The following is a 17,686-nucleotide window of genomic DNA, read 5'->3' on the forward strand; positions in this document are numbered from 1 at the left end:
GGAGCTTTTTTAGTGCTCTGTGCTTTTTCAAAGTGTGATTGTTTACATAATTTTAAACAACATTTCTTTAATGTTTCCAATATGTTCTTATTGTTACTCCTACTCTCTGCATTCATGATTGATCATATGGTATTTTTAAAAGCCAGTGAAGATTTCTTTGGAGAAAATATGTTGCCTAATCAAGTAAAATCCTAGCATTGAGCAAAAACATCTTTTTCAATCAATTATTTGGAAGTATAATTATATTTCATTTTCTGCCTTCTTTTAAAAGCTTAGACAGGGGACTTCTATGGTGGTGCAGTGGTTAAGAATCTACTTGACAATGCAGGGGACTTGGGTTCGAGCCCTGGTCCAGGAGGATCCCACATGCCGCGGAGCAAGTAAGCCCGTGAGCCACAACTACTGAGCCTGTGTGTCACAACTACTGAAGCCTGTGCACCTAGAGCCCATGCTCTGCAACAGGAAAAGCCACCACAATGAGAAGCCTGCACACTGCAACGAAGAGTAGCCCCCGCTCGCCACAACTAGAGAAAGCCCACCCGCAGCAACAATTGACTTCAGAACGCAGCCAAAAATACATAAATAATGAGTTAAAAAAAAGAAAGAAAAAAAAGTTTAGACAAAGAAAAGTCCTGAAACATGTACAGAATATTATAACTACTTTTTCCCAAATATACTGGTAAAATTCCTGGTTAAATTCCCTAAAAACAGTATTAGAAACTGACAGTTTGAGTACATTCTGAATATAATAAGAATAGTGGCAAAATTAATATTTATTAAATGACTATTATAATAAGCACTTTGATATATGTATTATCATAATCAATCTTGCAACAACCCTAATATTACAATTATCCACATTTTCACCTGAGGAAATTGAAATTTAGGAAGATGAAATAAATTCATTGAGACCACACTGGAGGCAAGAGATAAAGCTGGTGTTTCTGGCTCAAGAATCCAAGCTTTTAACCATTACAGTTAGTATTTAAGTAAACATGATTTCTTCCCTTCTCTGTAGCTCAAAAGAATGGCAGGCAGATTTAACACTGGGAAGGGAAGAAAGAGGGAGTTAGGAGATATAGAGTTAGCATCAGATCAAAAGTTATAAACACCACACCTTCCAATGTGGTGTATGAATCAGTTTTATAATTAAGCAGTGTAGAACTTACTGAAAGAATTATTTACCAAAGCATGATTCACCCAAAATACATAGACCATTGTGTTTCCTTATTGAAAACATCCAATAACCAATAACGATTTATGATATAATCTTAAAACTCCAAATTGGGCATATTTTCATTTTTGTTTTATAACTGTAAATTACATTTTAGCCAAAATGAACACAATTTGGTAGGATAAGAAGCATATTATCTACATGTTATTTGGGGTGAGAATATTGTCATTATAATTGTTTATTTTGCACAAATGGTGTAGTCCTATCAATGTACATTGAGTACTGTGCTGCCAGGTGCTTTTAAAGAAGGGTATCCAACCAGTCCTTGTGAGGTCAAAGGTCACTTTTCCAGCAAATACATTGTATATAAGGACGTAAGAGAATATGACTAGGGTCACCTAATTCAGATATGGTAAGGAAAATATTGAGCACCAACAAAAAGACTGTCTACAGTCCTGGGACAAAGAGTTAACAGTTAGACTAATACAAATGTCTCTGAAACTTTAACCAAAGATCATCGAAAAGAGGAGATCAGAAAAAAAGAAAGAGAAGCTGTAAAAGTGCCAGAAAATAAAGGTAGGCATAACATAACAAACAAAATGATGAAAGTGGAACTTGTAGGACAGCAGATCCTTAGAAGTAGAGAAGAACTGCAATCACATAATTAGACTCCTTCTTTTGGAAACTATAAAAAAGTATGAAAATTATGTTCAAAATATAATCACACAGATAGAAAGGAATCAACATGTGGAGACATTAGAGACAATTCTAGAACAGATCCTGCTGTCCCTAGTGCCTTCAAGAAGGATAGAACCTCCCTCAACATTCAGGATAAAGGAGGAATTCTTTTTCATTTTTTCCTTTGGAGAGTTGTAAGACTAACTGTCCCTTATCATTACACATAATGATACAGAAATATACAGACATATATACAGGTATATATGTCCTCGTTACAATAAGATACGCTTTCCTGCCTTAGCTTCAGTGAGTCTTCAACTTACAACCAGGAGAAACTAGAAAACTAAAAATCTTGGACACTAAGAGTTGATATCTAAATATTCTATAGTAGCTGTCTGAAATTCCCACCACTATATAAACAGTAACATTTAATAAAATGCTAACTTTATATACATAAAGATGAATATTGTATTAGAACCACTTGTTTCATGAAGCAAGAAAAAATGCAAGAATGCACGTTGTTAACATTAAGGTGAGAAATAGAAAGTGTCCACTTCACATTTTTATTAATAAGTTTATAAGTATCTAAGTAAGCATAATATAACAATCTAGTTTTTATAAATTAAATTACTTTTAATTAGAATATTATATAGAAAAAGAGCAAAATTTATTAACATGCCAGAGCTTTTGAACTTGCCATTTCTTCTACCTAAAATGATGCTTTTCATATTTCCTTCTCTCCATTCAGAACCAATTTAAATATCACCGTCTCAAAAAATGCCCCCTAACTACCTTGATAAAGTCCACCCACCCCTTCAGAAACTCTCCACTCCACTGCCTATTTTCTCAGCATTCATCAGTACTATATTTGTCTTATTTGTTATTTGTATTACTCCCCAAGAAAGTATCTTCTGGTGATTAGAAACACTTGGTATCATGTTCACTGCTATAACCTCAGCACCCAGAAAAATGCTATATCATAGTAAATATTTACTAAATATAACTTAAAACAGTTTCTATATTTTATGAATACTAACTCATTTTACAAAGATTAGGAATAAACAATCAAATCATTCACCACAAATATAACTTCCAAGTTAATTTTAGTGAATGTTACAAGCATGCAATCTTTATTATCTTTTTTTTTTTTTTTTTTTGTGGTACACAGGGCACTCACTGTTGTGGCCTCTCCTGTTGCAGAGCACAGGCTCCGGACACGCAGGCTCAGTGGCCATGGCTCACAGGCCCAGCCGCTCTGCGGCATGCAGGATCCTCCCGGACAGGGGCACGAACCCGTGTCCCCTGCATCAGCAGGCAGACTCTCAACCACTGTGCCACCAGGGAAGCCCCATTATTATCATTTTTGTTTGAACTACATTTTTCAAACCACAGTAAAATTCTTGTACAAATAAACCATCTTTATAAGCTCTATTCACTTTAAGTTCAAGAATACCATTCACTTTAGTTATTAATGTAATTCAAAAAATAAAAGGGAGAAAACCATAAAAATGATAGAAAAGGAAAGTTAAATACCCAGCATTAAAATATGTGATGATAGGAGATACTATGAAATTTTATTACCATTGATTTCAAAGACTTTCATAACTCATTCATATCTCCAAGATCCATGTGTAATGTACTCATTCTAACTTAAAGCAATAAACTTTATCGTATTCTACCTATGATTGTAAATATTCTATATTAATTTCAATATGGTATAAATTTACACCACAAAATTTTTCAGAATATAAAATATTTTCATTGTATGCTATGTCAACTTAAGGAACCACATGATATGTATGAATATTTATATTCATAATGTTGTAACTGACTTCCAGATTTACCTTATCTAATTTCAAGAGCAATGAGAGTCATCAAATTAAGCTAGGTGTCTCTTACGCTACATGAAAAGTTTCAGTGCACTTTACCTAGTTATAATGAACCTGAGCAATAACATTCTTAATAAGAGCAGTTATTATAGGATCAGAAGTGTCTCTTCATAATACACTGTAATGTAGATATTGTTCTTATCTTTTCTCAGGAAGCTTCAAGAGCTCTGAAGCATTAAAAGACTTTCTCAAACTCATACATGAAGTAGATAGTAAAACTGGCTTTTCTGCTTTGAATGTCTGACTCCAGGACTTTGCTTGACCTTCCAACCATAAAATATTACCTATCTACACTTCCTGTTCATTGCATTTTATTATACATGAGACATTTGCACCAAGAAATGAAGATAAACTACTAATAAGACAACTAGTATATACAGCTGGGAAGACATTGTATGTCTACTGACACCACCAACCAAGTGCATTTTTACTATTATTTTGATAAACTTGTTAAGTACAAATATTTTAACTTATAAACTGTTAAGCAGTCCATACTTTTTCAGGATGATATGAAAACTCCATAAATATCATGAAAGCTTTGGCCTTTCTTCCAGGGAACTTACACTAAATCATACCTAAACTATTTTTATAAAGATTTCAAGATAGGAGAGGGTGTGGAGAAAAGGCAACACTCTTGCACTGCTGTTGGGAATGTGAATTGGTACAGGCACTATGGAGAACAGTATGGAGTTTCCTTAAAAAACTACAAATAGAGCTACCATATGACCCAGCAATCCCAGAACTGGGCATATACCCTGAGAAAACCGTAATTCAAAAAGAGTCATGTACCAAAATGTTCATTGCAGCTCTATTTACAATAGCCAGGAGATGGAAATGACCTAAGTGTCCATCATCGTATGAATGGATAAAGAAGATGTGGCACATATATGCAATGGAATATTACTCAGCTATAAAAAGAAACGAAATTGAGTTATTTGTAGTGAGGTGGATGGACCTAGAGTCTGTCATACAGAGTGAAGTAAGTCAGAAAGAGAAAGACAAAAACCATATGCTAAGACATATATATGGAATCTAAGAAAAAAAAATGTCATGAAGAACCTACAGGTAAGACAGGAATAAAGACACAGACCTACTAGAGAATGGACTTGAGGATACGGGGAGAGGGAAGGGTAAGCTGTGACAAAGTGAGAGAGTGGCATGGACATATATACACTACCAAACGTAAAATAGATAGCTAGTGGGAAGCAGCTGCATAGCACAGGGAGATCAGCTCAGTGCTTTGTGACCACCTAGAGGGGTGGGATAGGGAGGGTGGGAGGGAGGGAGACGCAAGAGGGAAGAGATATGAGAACATATGTATATGTATAGTTTATTCACTTTGTTATAAAACAGAAACTAATACACCATTGTAAAGCAATTATACTCCAATAAAGATGTAAAAAAAAAAAAAGATTTCAGGATAGTTTTTACAGGCCAATATCACTGATGAACATAGATGCAAAAATCCTCAACAAAATATAGCAAACAGAAACCAGCAGCACATTAAAAGGATCATACACCGTGATCAAGTGGGGTCTATCCCAGGAATGCAAGGATTCTTCAATATACGCAAATCAATCAATGTGATACACCATATTAACAAATTGAAGAATAAAAGCCATATGATAGCCAATAGATGCAGAAAAGCTTTCAACAAAATTCAACACCCATTTATGATAAAAACCCTGCAGAAAGTAGGCATAGAGGGAACTTACCTCAACATAATAAAGGGCATATATGATAAAGCCACAGCCAACATCGTCCTCAATGGTGAAAAACTGAAACCATTTCCACTAAGACCAGGAACAAGACAAGGTTGCCCACTCTCACCACTATTATTCAACATTGTTTTGGAAGTTTTAGCCACAGCAGTCAGAGAAGAAAAAGAAATAAAAGGACTCCAAATTGGAAAAGAAGAAGTAAAGCTGTCACTGTTTGCAGGTGACATGATACTATACATAGAGAATCCTAAAGATGCTACCAGAAAACTACTAGAGCTAATCAATGAATTCGGTAAAATAGCAGCATACAAAATTAATGCACAGAAATCTCTTGCATTCCTATACACTAATGATGAAAAAATCTGAAAGTGAAATTAAGGAAACACTCCCATTTACCATTGCAACAAAAAGAATAAAATACCTAGGAATAAACCTACCTAAGGAGACAAAGGACCTGTATGCAGAAAACTGTAAGACACTGATGAAAGAAATTAAAGATGATACAAACAGATGGAGAGATATACCATGTTCCTGGATTGGAAGAATCAACATTGTGAAAATGACTGTATTACCCAAAGCAATCTACAGACTCAGTGCAATCCCTATCAAACTACCAATGGCATTTTTCACAGAAGTAGAAAAAAAAAAATTAACAATTTTGATGGCAACACAAAAGACCCCGAATAGCCAAAGCAATCTTGAGAAAGAAAAATGGAGGGCTTCCCTGGTGGCACAGGGGTTGAGAGTCCGCCTGCCGATGCAGGGGACACGGGTTCGTGTCCTGGTCTGGGAAGATCCCACATGCCACGAAGTGGCTGGGCCCGTGTGAGCCATGGCCTCTGAGCCTGTGCATCCGGAGCCTGTGCTACGCAACGGGAGAGGCCACAACAGTGAGAGGGCTGCGTACTGCAAAAAAAAACAAAAAAGAAAGAAAAATGGAGCTGGAGGAATCAGGCTCCCGGACTTCAGGCTATACTACAAAGCTACAGTAATCAAGACAGTATGGTACTGACACAAAAACAGAAATATAGATCAGTGGAACAGGATAGAAAGCCCAGAGATAAACCCACACACATATGGTCACCTTATGTTTGATAAAGGAGGCAAGAATATACAATGGAGAAAAGACAGCCTCTTCAATAAGTGGTGCTGGGAAAACTGGACAGCTACATGTAAAAGAATCAAATTAGAACACTCTCTAACACCATACACAAAAATAAACTCAAAATGGATTAAAGACCTAAATGTAAGGCCAGACAGTATCAAACTCTTAGAGGAAAACATAAGCAGAACACTCTATGACATAAATCACAGCAAGATCCTTTTTGACCCACCTCCTAGAGAAATGGAAATAAAAACAAAAATAAACAAATGGGACCTACTGAAACTTAAAAGCTTTTGCACAGCAAAGGAAACCATAAACAAGACGAAAAGACAGCCCTCAGAATGGGAGAAAATATTTGCAAATGAAGCAACTGACAAAAGATTAATCTCCAAAATTTATAAGCAGCTCATGCAGCTCAATATGAAAAAAAACAAACAACCCAATCCAGAAATGGGCATAAGACCTAAATAGACGTTTCTCCAAAGAAGATATACAGATTGTCAGCAAACACATGAAAGAATGTTCAACATCATTAATCATTAGAGAAATGCAAATCAGAACTACAATGAGATATCATCTCACACCAGTCAGAATGGCCATCATCAAACAATCTACAATCAAGGGTGTGGAGAAAAGGGAACCCTTTTGCACTCTTGGTGGGAATGTAAATTGTTACAGCCACTATGGGGAACAGTATGGAGCTTCCTTAAAAAACTAAAAATAGAACTACCATACGACCCAGCAATTCCACTACTGGGCATATACCCTGAGAACACCATAATTCAAAAAGAGTCATGTACCACAATGTTCACTGCAGCTCTGTTTACAATAGCCAGGACATGGAAGCCACCTGAGGGAAGGGTAAGCTGTGACAAAGTGAGAGAGTGGCATGGACATATATACACTACCAAATGTAAAACCGATAGCTAGTGGGAAGCAGCTGCATAGCACAGGGAGATCAGCTCTGCGCTTTGTGACCACCTAGAGAGTTGGGATAGGGAGGGTGGGAGGGAGGGAGATGCAAGAGGGAGGAGATACGAGGATATATGTATATGTATAGTTGATTCACTTTGTTATAAAGCAGAAACTAACACACCATTGTAAAGCAATTATACTCCAATAAAGATGTTAAAAAAAAAAGATTTCAGGATAGTTTTGATCATGAAATGTATACTTTGGGCCCTTTAAGTATGTGGTCATATTTTTAAGACTCATAATTTAGCAGGAAAACATTAAAATATAAGATAAAAACCAATGGCTGAAGACTTGGATCCAAGGCTGAGATGTACTTGATGTATTTCTAGATGTGATGGGTTGGTGATAAGGGAGAAATTGTTATTGAGTATATTCTTAATTTATAAAATTATACTTTGTGGAATGTATTATTAATTAAATATACTGTTGGCTAGGTGAGCAACTAAACGGTTATTATAACAATACAGCAAAGAGATATGAAGGTTTTTATAAGAAGAGTGGTTGAAGGACTAGATAGTAAAAGACCAATGTAAGATGTGACTAGTGTATATATGTAAGGATTTGGCATTTTTTCTTACAAGACACAATTACAAATCATAAAGACTTTTTTTTTTCTTTGTATGTGTTTTGGAAGCAGTGAAGAGGAATAGAAAAACGGTCTTGGATTAATTTGAAAAGTAGCTTTTAAAAGGGAGTTATAGTCCCACTTATTGTGTGCTCCCTGTTACGTATTAGGATTATTGATTTCAATTTTAGGGACAATATCAAACAAGAGTTCAATTCACACAGGACAACTAGAATGGTAGAGCAGTCTGTAAAATGTTACTTACTTTAAAATTGAAGTAATGAGTGTTGTTTATACTGAAGAAAAAATATAGGCTGGACAAAGTTTTCTTTGAATGCTTTTCTTTTAATACTATTACATAGGGGTGAAATAAAGATTAGTACCAAGCAAAACTAAGACAAAATAAAGAGAGAATTTACAAACAGATAAATGTTGTCACTTATGGCAAAAGGAAAATCTCTAACAACTGAAGCTGTTTGGAAATGAGTGGTTTCCATGTGAAGATCTTCTCAGCACATGTTCCACAACAGCATAGAGCCTAGGACGTGTAGCAGGTGTTCAATAATGAGTAAATTCAAAGGTAAGAAAATGAAATAATCAGCCAACAGATAAATTAATTAACTACTACAAATAATCCGAAGATCTTTTTCCTGATAGTGAGCTTAAAAGAAAAGAATACAAAGAGTGCCTATAGGATTCTGAACAGACTTCTGCACACATTTAGGACACTACATTATTCTACTGATGTTATGAGAAGCACTGCTTCTACCAAGACCTGCAAACTGTAAGATGGACTGTCATTTCTACTACATGAAAATGGAACACAAAATCAGCTTCTTAATGTAAAAAGTTTGTATGTATCCATTTTGGGATTCCTGAGGCCAAGCAGTCAATATCAAAACACTCTGCCAACTTGTCACCTCACACACACAACTTATGAGTATTAACATAAAAGGATACAAGGATAGCCTTAGATTTTCAAGTCCCAATTTTTCTTAACGATTCTCCAAAATCCTTCTGCAGCTGTATACGTGGCAGGGCTCCATTCCTGGACCTGCAGTCAAATCCACTTGTCAGTAGTACCACGTCTCCTTGTTCTACTTATCTCTTTTTAATGAATTGTGACCTTGGTAATATTCAACTCCCTATAAGACCCATTTTCAGTCAATTAGAAAATAAAAGTTGGGAGAGGTGGAACAGAAGAGAAGAGTTTCTAAAATTGCCCACAAATATATTGACCAGTTTTTATTAGCACCTCATCTAAGGAGTTTCTCATGTTAGAAAAGCTACTTTTCTATTACAGGTCACTGAATCATCTCCCCAAAGTGCAAGCCAAATTAAGGAGGAAAAGCACTGGTAGTTAAATATATTCTGTCTTGGATGTAGAGGAGGAGTGGGGCTAGGGAAAACTGATATGGAGTTAGAAGCAAAGCCATAAGTATGGAAACAGAAGTAGCAGCAAAGCTAAAGCTGCAGTGAAGGTAAGAAAGCACAAGTAGTTAAAAGTAGCAAGAGAAATAAATTATCACAGTTCATTGCATGGAAAAAGAAATCTGCTTTCTGTGAATCACTATAGACTTACATTCAATTTGGAAGACGTCAGTGGGCAACGTATAACTTAAGTCTATTTTAGCCACCAAACAATTCAGAATTCAAGCAAAAGGGAAAGGATAAAAGAAGATGGATGTGGATGATTTCTTTCCTCATAGATTATAGTTATAGTTAAAGGAGAAAATAACATTTAACACTTTCAGCACAATACATCACCTAGCATATTAGAAATAGTAACTTATTCATGAATTATATAGTTATATATTACTAGTATATCATTTGATATATCTTATCAGTATATTTTTTATTGAGAACTTTTTAATCACATGTTAAAGACTAAAAATTCCTTCCATAATCTTACTGTATGCTTACTTTCTTATATATTAAATTGGTTAAAAATCTACTTTTAGCAAATTGACTATTTAATACTTTAAAATTTTTCTCACCATGGAGATAAAGATTAGTTTCAAATGGGTTCCTGTTGACATATGTAAAAATACTGGATGAAAGGTAATAAAAACATCAAGTAATTACATTTAGAAAAATGATATAAAATTGTAATTTTAATAAAATGTATATCCCTGATAGTTTATAAAACATCTCTTATTTATAGAAAGCCACTGTAATGTATGACTATGTATCGAATTCTATAATGATTATTTTCTAAAATCTGCTTTCAGTTCCATATTTTATATAACAAAACATTACTTATAAATACTTAAGGATATGTTTGTCCAAACCCACAATCTAAATAAAATTTTCATTCTGGGGTAGAGTTTCCTCAACGCTCTTTCCATAGGGGCTGTTTACCTACATTTTCTTGTAATTTTAGAAGAGTGCAATTTAAAAATATGGTCATTGAAATATAATGCAAGACATATAGAAGTGACATATTTATCCTGAAATAAAATTTTATTCCTCCTTGAATATGTTTAAAGCTCAATTTCAATGTAAGACTTCGATAAACACAGTTTAGTCTTGGGTAAAATGGAGCGCCATCTCCATGCTTGTGTTTAAATAAAGGGTTGCAGTGATCTCAAAGCAATGCTTCATTTGTCAGCAACAAACCACAAGAAGCATAGATCTGGGGAGACACCAGACATCCATGATAGCATTATTATTAAATTATTGTGTGACTCTGCTACTGAGTCTGCAATTGAATCTCACTACTTTCTTAGTCTCCATTCTGTCATTTGGTCTCCGTCAGTTTCAGTATTCATCTTTGGGTATAAGGAATTATAAACTCAAGCAGTTTCCTGATATATATTTATTTTTTTTAAATTCTATTAGAACAATTATCCTCTTAACTTTCTAAAATTGCAAAAAAATTTCCAAAATTGGAAGTTTATTTCTTATTTAAATAAAACAGTCTTCCCTATTTATCTATTGAAAGCAAAATTTAACACAGGTCTCAAGTCCAAAGTAGTGAGCTCGAGACACCTCATACATATATGTGTGTATATATATATATATCTGTCTATCTGTAATAGATATAGAGAGATAAATATATAGATACAGACAGCACTGTTTAAAAAGTCTTCATTGTAATGAACTAAAATAACTGCAATATTTAAAACTGTAAGCTTATTATTGGTATTCACTATTTGTATTTCAATAGAACTCCCTATTCTAAACTGACCAAAGTTAATTTTAATTATAAAGAAAAATATATTTATTCCCGGTATGATAATAACTTTCTTCACTGTTAATGATTGTATTAGGTACCTCAATTCTAAGCTAAACAGAAAAGACAGACACATATGATTTGCATACAAAACCATATATATTATTATAATAGTGTATTAATTATTTAGTCATTGGAAGAGTAATATTGTCAGAAATACAAATCTGAATCTTATTTAATGCTATTGTACGAAAAAGCATAACTGAATTGAAACTATATATAAAATGTCACATCATCTAGTTAAACTGGCACGATTAGGGGAGAAGAAAAAATATTGTTTCTCTTCTAATAGTTAAACCTATTTCAATCCCTGCTCAGTACATGCATGGCTGATTTATAATGTTCTAATAAGTTATAACATTTACCTGGTGAGTGGAATTAATACAAATATTTATCCTTGACTGTTTTATTAAATTATTATATATATGTTATTAGACATAAAGCAATGCTATTTAATCTTAGTATGTTTTTAATATAAAGAAAATTTGGAATTAAGCAAATAATTAACTTACCCAATAATACAAGAAATATAAAATGCCTATTGACTGACCCTCGGCTATGGAAAATGACCAAATAAATAAAATTCCATCATGTAATGTGCTCTCTCTGTATTTTATATAACAAATAAAAAATAATAAAGATCTTTTCTGATAATAATAATCTAATTTTTACCTAATATGGTTTGAGATAGCATTATGATTCCTACTTTACTTTCCCACCCACCATAAGAGTGGGTAAAGAGATTATAATTTTATGAGGTCAAGACTTTTAGACATTCAATGGAGAATGATTATTTCTAGTTACAGTTTTAAAAAATGCAAGTCTAATTCTCCCTATTCAAAAAATTATTCAAATCAATCACAACACACGAACTTTAAATTTTTCCAAAATTTAAAAATAGTTTTAATTGCCATTTTATTATTTGTTCATAATATAATATCCATAACTGCCTGACAAAATAGATTCTTAGTGTCTAATGTTACACCATTGTAACAATTTAAAGGCTATAATTAATTTATACATTGAAATAATTGATTGTGTTATTCCTTTCTATTTTCCATATATATTTTTTGGGTACATACACACACATACAGATCTACCTGTAGATACAGATACACAGAAATACATATGGATGCAGATGTATAGATAAATACCTGAAGATATAGATATGTAGATGTTACTTTGTAATTTGACCTGTAAGTTTTCTCCAATGTTTCATCTGTGGCTTAATTACCATTACAGTGAAAAAGAGATTTGAGTTTCTTAGATTTCTGATATATTCTTTGCATTGTGAAGTATTTATAACACATAAATGTGAATATTTTGAAAAATATTTTGTGCAATTACATTAAATTATTTAAGTAACCTGTTTGGTAGAAAAAAATAGATGATAAAGAAATTACTTGTCTGGGGAAGAACCCCCTTTGAAAACTTTTAGGATTGATGGCCTAGTTTATAAAAGCAGTATGATTTAAATTATATCTTTTATCATAGGAAGTGAACTGTTGGTGTTTATTTGCTTAGATTACACATTGTTATGCTATACATTGTTGTCATCCTTATTATACTTCCTTCCTATAAATATTGTCCCTTGTTTTTTATGACTTTCCTAACATCCTGTTTCAAGTAAATATGAAGGAAAAGTCCATTATGCGTTGGATACTCTATTAATAATACATAAACTGTAGTGAGTTTAGCATATTCCAATATAAATTCTGTCGGGTATATCTATTTCTTACAGTACATTTAGGAACATGTTCATCTTTAAACTCAAAAATCAAATAATAACTATTAGCCACTGCTATCTCCTTTCTTTGCAATTGTAGGATTAATCTCAAAGAGTGATATGTAGAGCAGGCTTTTTAATTCAACCTTACAAAACAGTCATATGCTGTGGTGTTTCATTGATTAATTAGAAAGGCCAAGAATTATCTTGCTCATGAATAGAAATAGAGACTATGAGAGCACACATTCCCCCTGCAATTGATTTATAATTTAGCAAAGTAATGGAATAAGGAAAAAAAAGAGAAAAAAGGAAAACCTTGAATATCACTTAAAGAAAATATTCAGGTCTTCTCCTTTTCCCCACCTTTTCTCTTAAAAATAAATAAATATGTATTACACACACACACACACACACACACACACACACACAGCAACAACAATACCTCGTGAGGTTTCCATTTTCTCTTCATAAGCAGTAAGATCCGTTATTAGGACTTTTGTGTTTTGGGAGGTGTTTCTCAGTAGTTCTAATATAAAATGTCTTGGTTAGGCTCCAGAGATCCTGCTTTTATTCAGACACTTTGCATCTTAATGAGGCTGTAAGACCATCTCTTAGTAGTGCTAAATTTAGGGATAAGTGCATTAACATATTAGACTGCTATGAAAATATTTAAGAGTGCTATAAAGACACTCCTCACTGTGCATTCCTTACCATATTTTAATGATGAGGATAATGGTGGTTCCAGGCAGAGGAATTTGAAGTGAATCATAGGAGAAAAAACTTTTTCAGGATGTTTAAAACTATCTAGTAGTCAGTGTTTTCAACTCATCACTGTGTGCGTGTGTGCGTGTATACATTCCTAATATGATTCTCATGACTCAACTTTCACACAATGTTTCCACATGATGATATATTTTCACACAACGTTGACAATTTTTCATATATAATTTGACAGCCTTGGTTATGTAATCTGATTTTTCTAAACCTCAGTTTTCCTGTGCAACATCAAAGTTGGAGGTGGTTAAAACCCCATTTCTAAAGTTCTAGAATTTTATGTTAACACCTAAATAAGGTAATGTCATAGACATTAAGAAACTTTTGGGGATATATTTTAAGACACAACTCATTTTTGAAAACAGATATGCAAGATACGAAGAAAGAAATTGCTTTACCTTAGGAAACGTCTCATGTTCTACAATAAAAATAATCATATGTATAAATTTACATCAGGTAAAAACAAAGCTAATTAAAACCAATGTCCTTTGGTCCCATTTAGCATGTTTTCTTCTAGAAAATTTCATTAAATAGAAAAATTAAGTAAAATGCCTAAGAACCTAAATAGAGTTTTTATAATAAAATACCTCACCATAAACCAAACTTACTCTACTAATGTTACTATTCGATAATACATATAATAGGATCATATATTATATATATAATTTTATATATATATATATATATATATATCCTTGAAGTCAGAAGTATAAATATTTAAAATATCACTTTGGACGTTCTTAAAGTATCACACTCGGTTTTTTTAAAATGTTAAATTTATTTATACTTTAAATTTACCTTTGAGGGAACAAAATTAGTCTTAAAGAGTATAGCAAACTAATGAAGCATTTGTATTATTGCAGCATTTGTATTAACACTAAGTAATGATCCATTCTAGGCTCTTCACTTTCACAGAGAACAAGTTACAGCCAATGTTTATTGGTGACACACTCACATGTATTTTTTAAATTAACTCTCAACTTAATTTATACTTTCTTGCATACAATATATTGCCGTATTACTCACATATTTTGTTATGTAATTTTAAGCACTGTCCAAAGCATTCTGATTAGCTGCACCTATACATTGTGTAAATATTGTATGGAATGCGTGTTTGCCTCAAAACACTAAAAAGAGGTAACCCAGCAGAAAAAAAAATCTCTGATTATTTTTTTTTATTCCCATTTGGTGTATGTACCAAAGAATCGATATTAAACTGGCTAAACTTTGCATGTATGAGGGGCACAGTAAAATACCAAGTGAAATCTTTTCATGCAAGTTAACATTCAGAAGAGCTTCTGATCTAACATACAATTGATCAAGTCAAGCAACGTATCATTTAAAAATGTAATTTCAAAGCCAACTTTGATATTGTGATATTTTACACATAGGCAGTGGTACAAGACATTTTTATTTCAATTATGCAAAGGATACAATAATGGTGACATAATTATGTGAACCATTTCACAATTGTTTTTTAAGCTGTCAAATAGTGTAATAAAGGGAAAACTTATTTTTCCATCCTAGAAAATAATATTATCTTATATGACTTGCTTTATTAGTCCTACCAAATCTCTCTGACTTAAAGTTAGAAAAACTGACACTACCTGCTTCCTCTGAAGCATTTTTTTATTCATTATTTCCAGAATTAGATTTGCTCATATCATGAGCTTTATCTTACATTTTCTCATTTTTCAAAGCAAATACAGAGATGACAGTATTTCAGCATCTCAGCATATATCTATTAAGTGCATACAATTATTTTGTACTCTTCCTTTGTGAAAACTTCAGTTGAATCCATAATATGCTTGATGACAAGACCGCAAATGCATGTTGTTCATGTTATGTCCAAGTTCTTTGCTGCTATGTGCTGGAATAGCATGTTATTTCATTTTCTTTATTTTTCAAAAAAATCTACCATTCAAACCTGTATTAACCGGTTTTGTATTTCTACACTTGACACAGCATTGTCTAGGTAATGAAGCAGTGTCTGAATCTGAAAATAGGATTTATCCTCTCTTGAATCAGTTAGAGGTTTTTAAATCATACTTTTTTTCCAAGTTAAGAACACTTGAGTGATCAAGTTCATTCTTAGCTATGGCTGAAAATAGACGACACTGCTAATTTTACATATAAGTAAAGAGAGCCAAATGAAGATTTCCTCCTTTCATGAAAAGGTTACCACCTTTTGCTGTTATAAAAATCACTTATTTTTTCATGCTACATAGATTTCAAAGACCTTGTGAAAAAATCTTGATTATTAATCTCATAGATATATAACACAATATTAAATTACAACAAATCTCCTGAAAAGACCTCCAGTTTCTCCTCAAATCTATAGTCCATTACATTCTCATCTGAAGTTATTAATACAAATAAATGTGAACTCATCTACTACAGGTGATCACTTTTATGCACTTTTGTTATTTAGAATAGATTCTGAGAACACACACTGTTAACAGTATCTAAATGTAAACACTGTAGAATATTGATAACCTTTTAGTTAAAATTCGACATGCCTTTTTAGAGATTAGCGTGCTTGAAAACACAATTGATGCGAATGGTTATTTTAAGTATGCAAAGTAAAAAAAAAAATGCTCCATCAAGTCATTACATTTTCCATATCACTTCAAATAAAACACAATTTTGCCTTTGAAACTCTCTCCCTCCTGTGGTTTTCATCCACAGTCTTTATTACATTAAGATACATTTGCCTGCAATAATGGAGAGCAATTATAGCCAACAGATGTACACATTCAGAATATTGACCTGAGTGAGAACTACAAATATGTGAAGAAACCTCCTTCACCAGGTAAAGTGATCACCATAATCCTGACATCCTATGTCCATCTATATATGTGTTATTTTTACTGTTTATGTATCATTTCATTTTAATATTAAAAATAAATCATTTCTTATTAAGACATGAAAAAAGTGTCTTTTATTTTTGACAGTTCTGAGTCAAATTATGTAAACAAAAGTTATGAGAAAACCAGGAGTCCATTTAAAATTGATATAATAGTATACACAAACACAATTAATATGTGAGTAATTCAAAGCCACCAAAATCAACACAATGTGAAGTTTAGTTTTATTTTTATAATAATGCTCCATATGCAAGTTTGAGCTCTATAAAAAGAGCTTTGGTAGGTATCAGTTTTGTAAAAGTAAAATAAGAAGCAAACATTGCAAGCTTTTTCACTGAGCATTTTAATATCTTATTCAAATACTATAAAACGTTTTCTTACCTGCTTTTAAATGTTGAGAGAGAGGGGGGGAAAGAGAAAAATATAGCAACTAGGAGAAAAGCAATATTTGTATTACTACATTACAGGAAAGCAAAAATTAAAGAGCTTATATTGTCAAGCAAAGTAAATAACATTTACCTTGTTTAGCAATGGAATCGAGTTTAGCCCTGCTCAGCGCTGACAATTCTGGTGTTGCTTCTCTCTCATTCCCTCTCCTCTTTTTATAGTATCTTCACAGCTGAATCTCAGTGTGCCTCCCTCTTCCAGCGAGCATCACTTTTAACTCAGACAGGCAGGAAGCTGAAGCCAAAGGAACTCTCTATCTGATTGGTTTCCATTCAGCGTTTCTGTTTAATAAGAGACGTCCCTCACATAGGAAGATATTGCCACTGATGGCGCTGCAGGGCTCCAGGTTTGGGCTGGGGGAGGAAAGACTCTTTAGGCACAGTGATTTGCAAGCAAATAAAGTAGGAGGGCTCAGAGAAGAGGGCTTTGTCAAAGACCCCTGTAAGAGAAAATAACCCAGTGTTTTTCGTCTCCGTTAATCAGCTCTGCTTAATATGTTTGCAATTGGGAGAGAAAGGTCACAGCCTGTC

At 33.2% G+C, this 17,686-nt stretch overlaps 1 protein-coding gene across 3 annotated transcripts in view; it reads right to left on the bottom strand.

Moving 5' to 3' along the window:
- CDH9 (cadherin 9) overlaps positions 1-17,362 on the bottom strand; it is a 122,752-nt gene extending 105,390 nt beyond the window's left edge. For all 3 annotated transcript variants that reach the window (XM_030856469.2, XM_060295686.1, XM_030856468.2), the window contains exon 1: positions 17,229-17,362. The gene's annotated coding sequence lies outside the window, so the exon portion shown is untranslated. The remainder of the gene's footprint in view (positions 1-17,228) is intronic.
- Between the last annotated feature and the right edge of the window lie 324 nt (positions 17,363-17,686).

This window comes from Globicephala melas, chromosome 3 (assembly GCF_963455315.2).
Source record: "Globicephala melas chromosome 3, mGloMel1.2, whole genome shotgun sequence".
NCBI lineage: Eukaryota > Metazoa > Chordata > Mammalia > Artiodactyla > Delphinidae > Globicephala > Globicephala melas.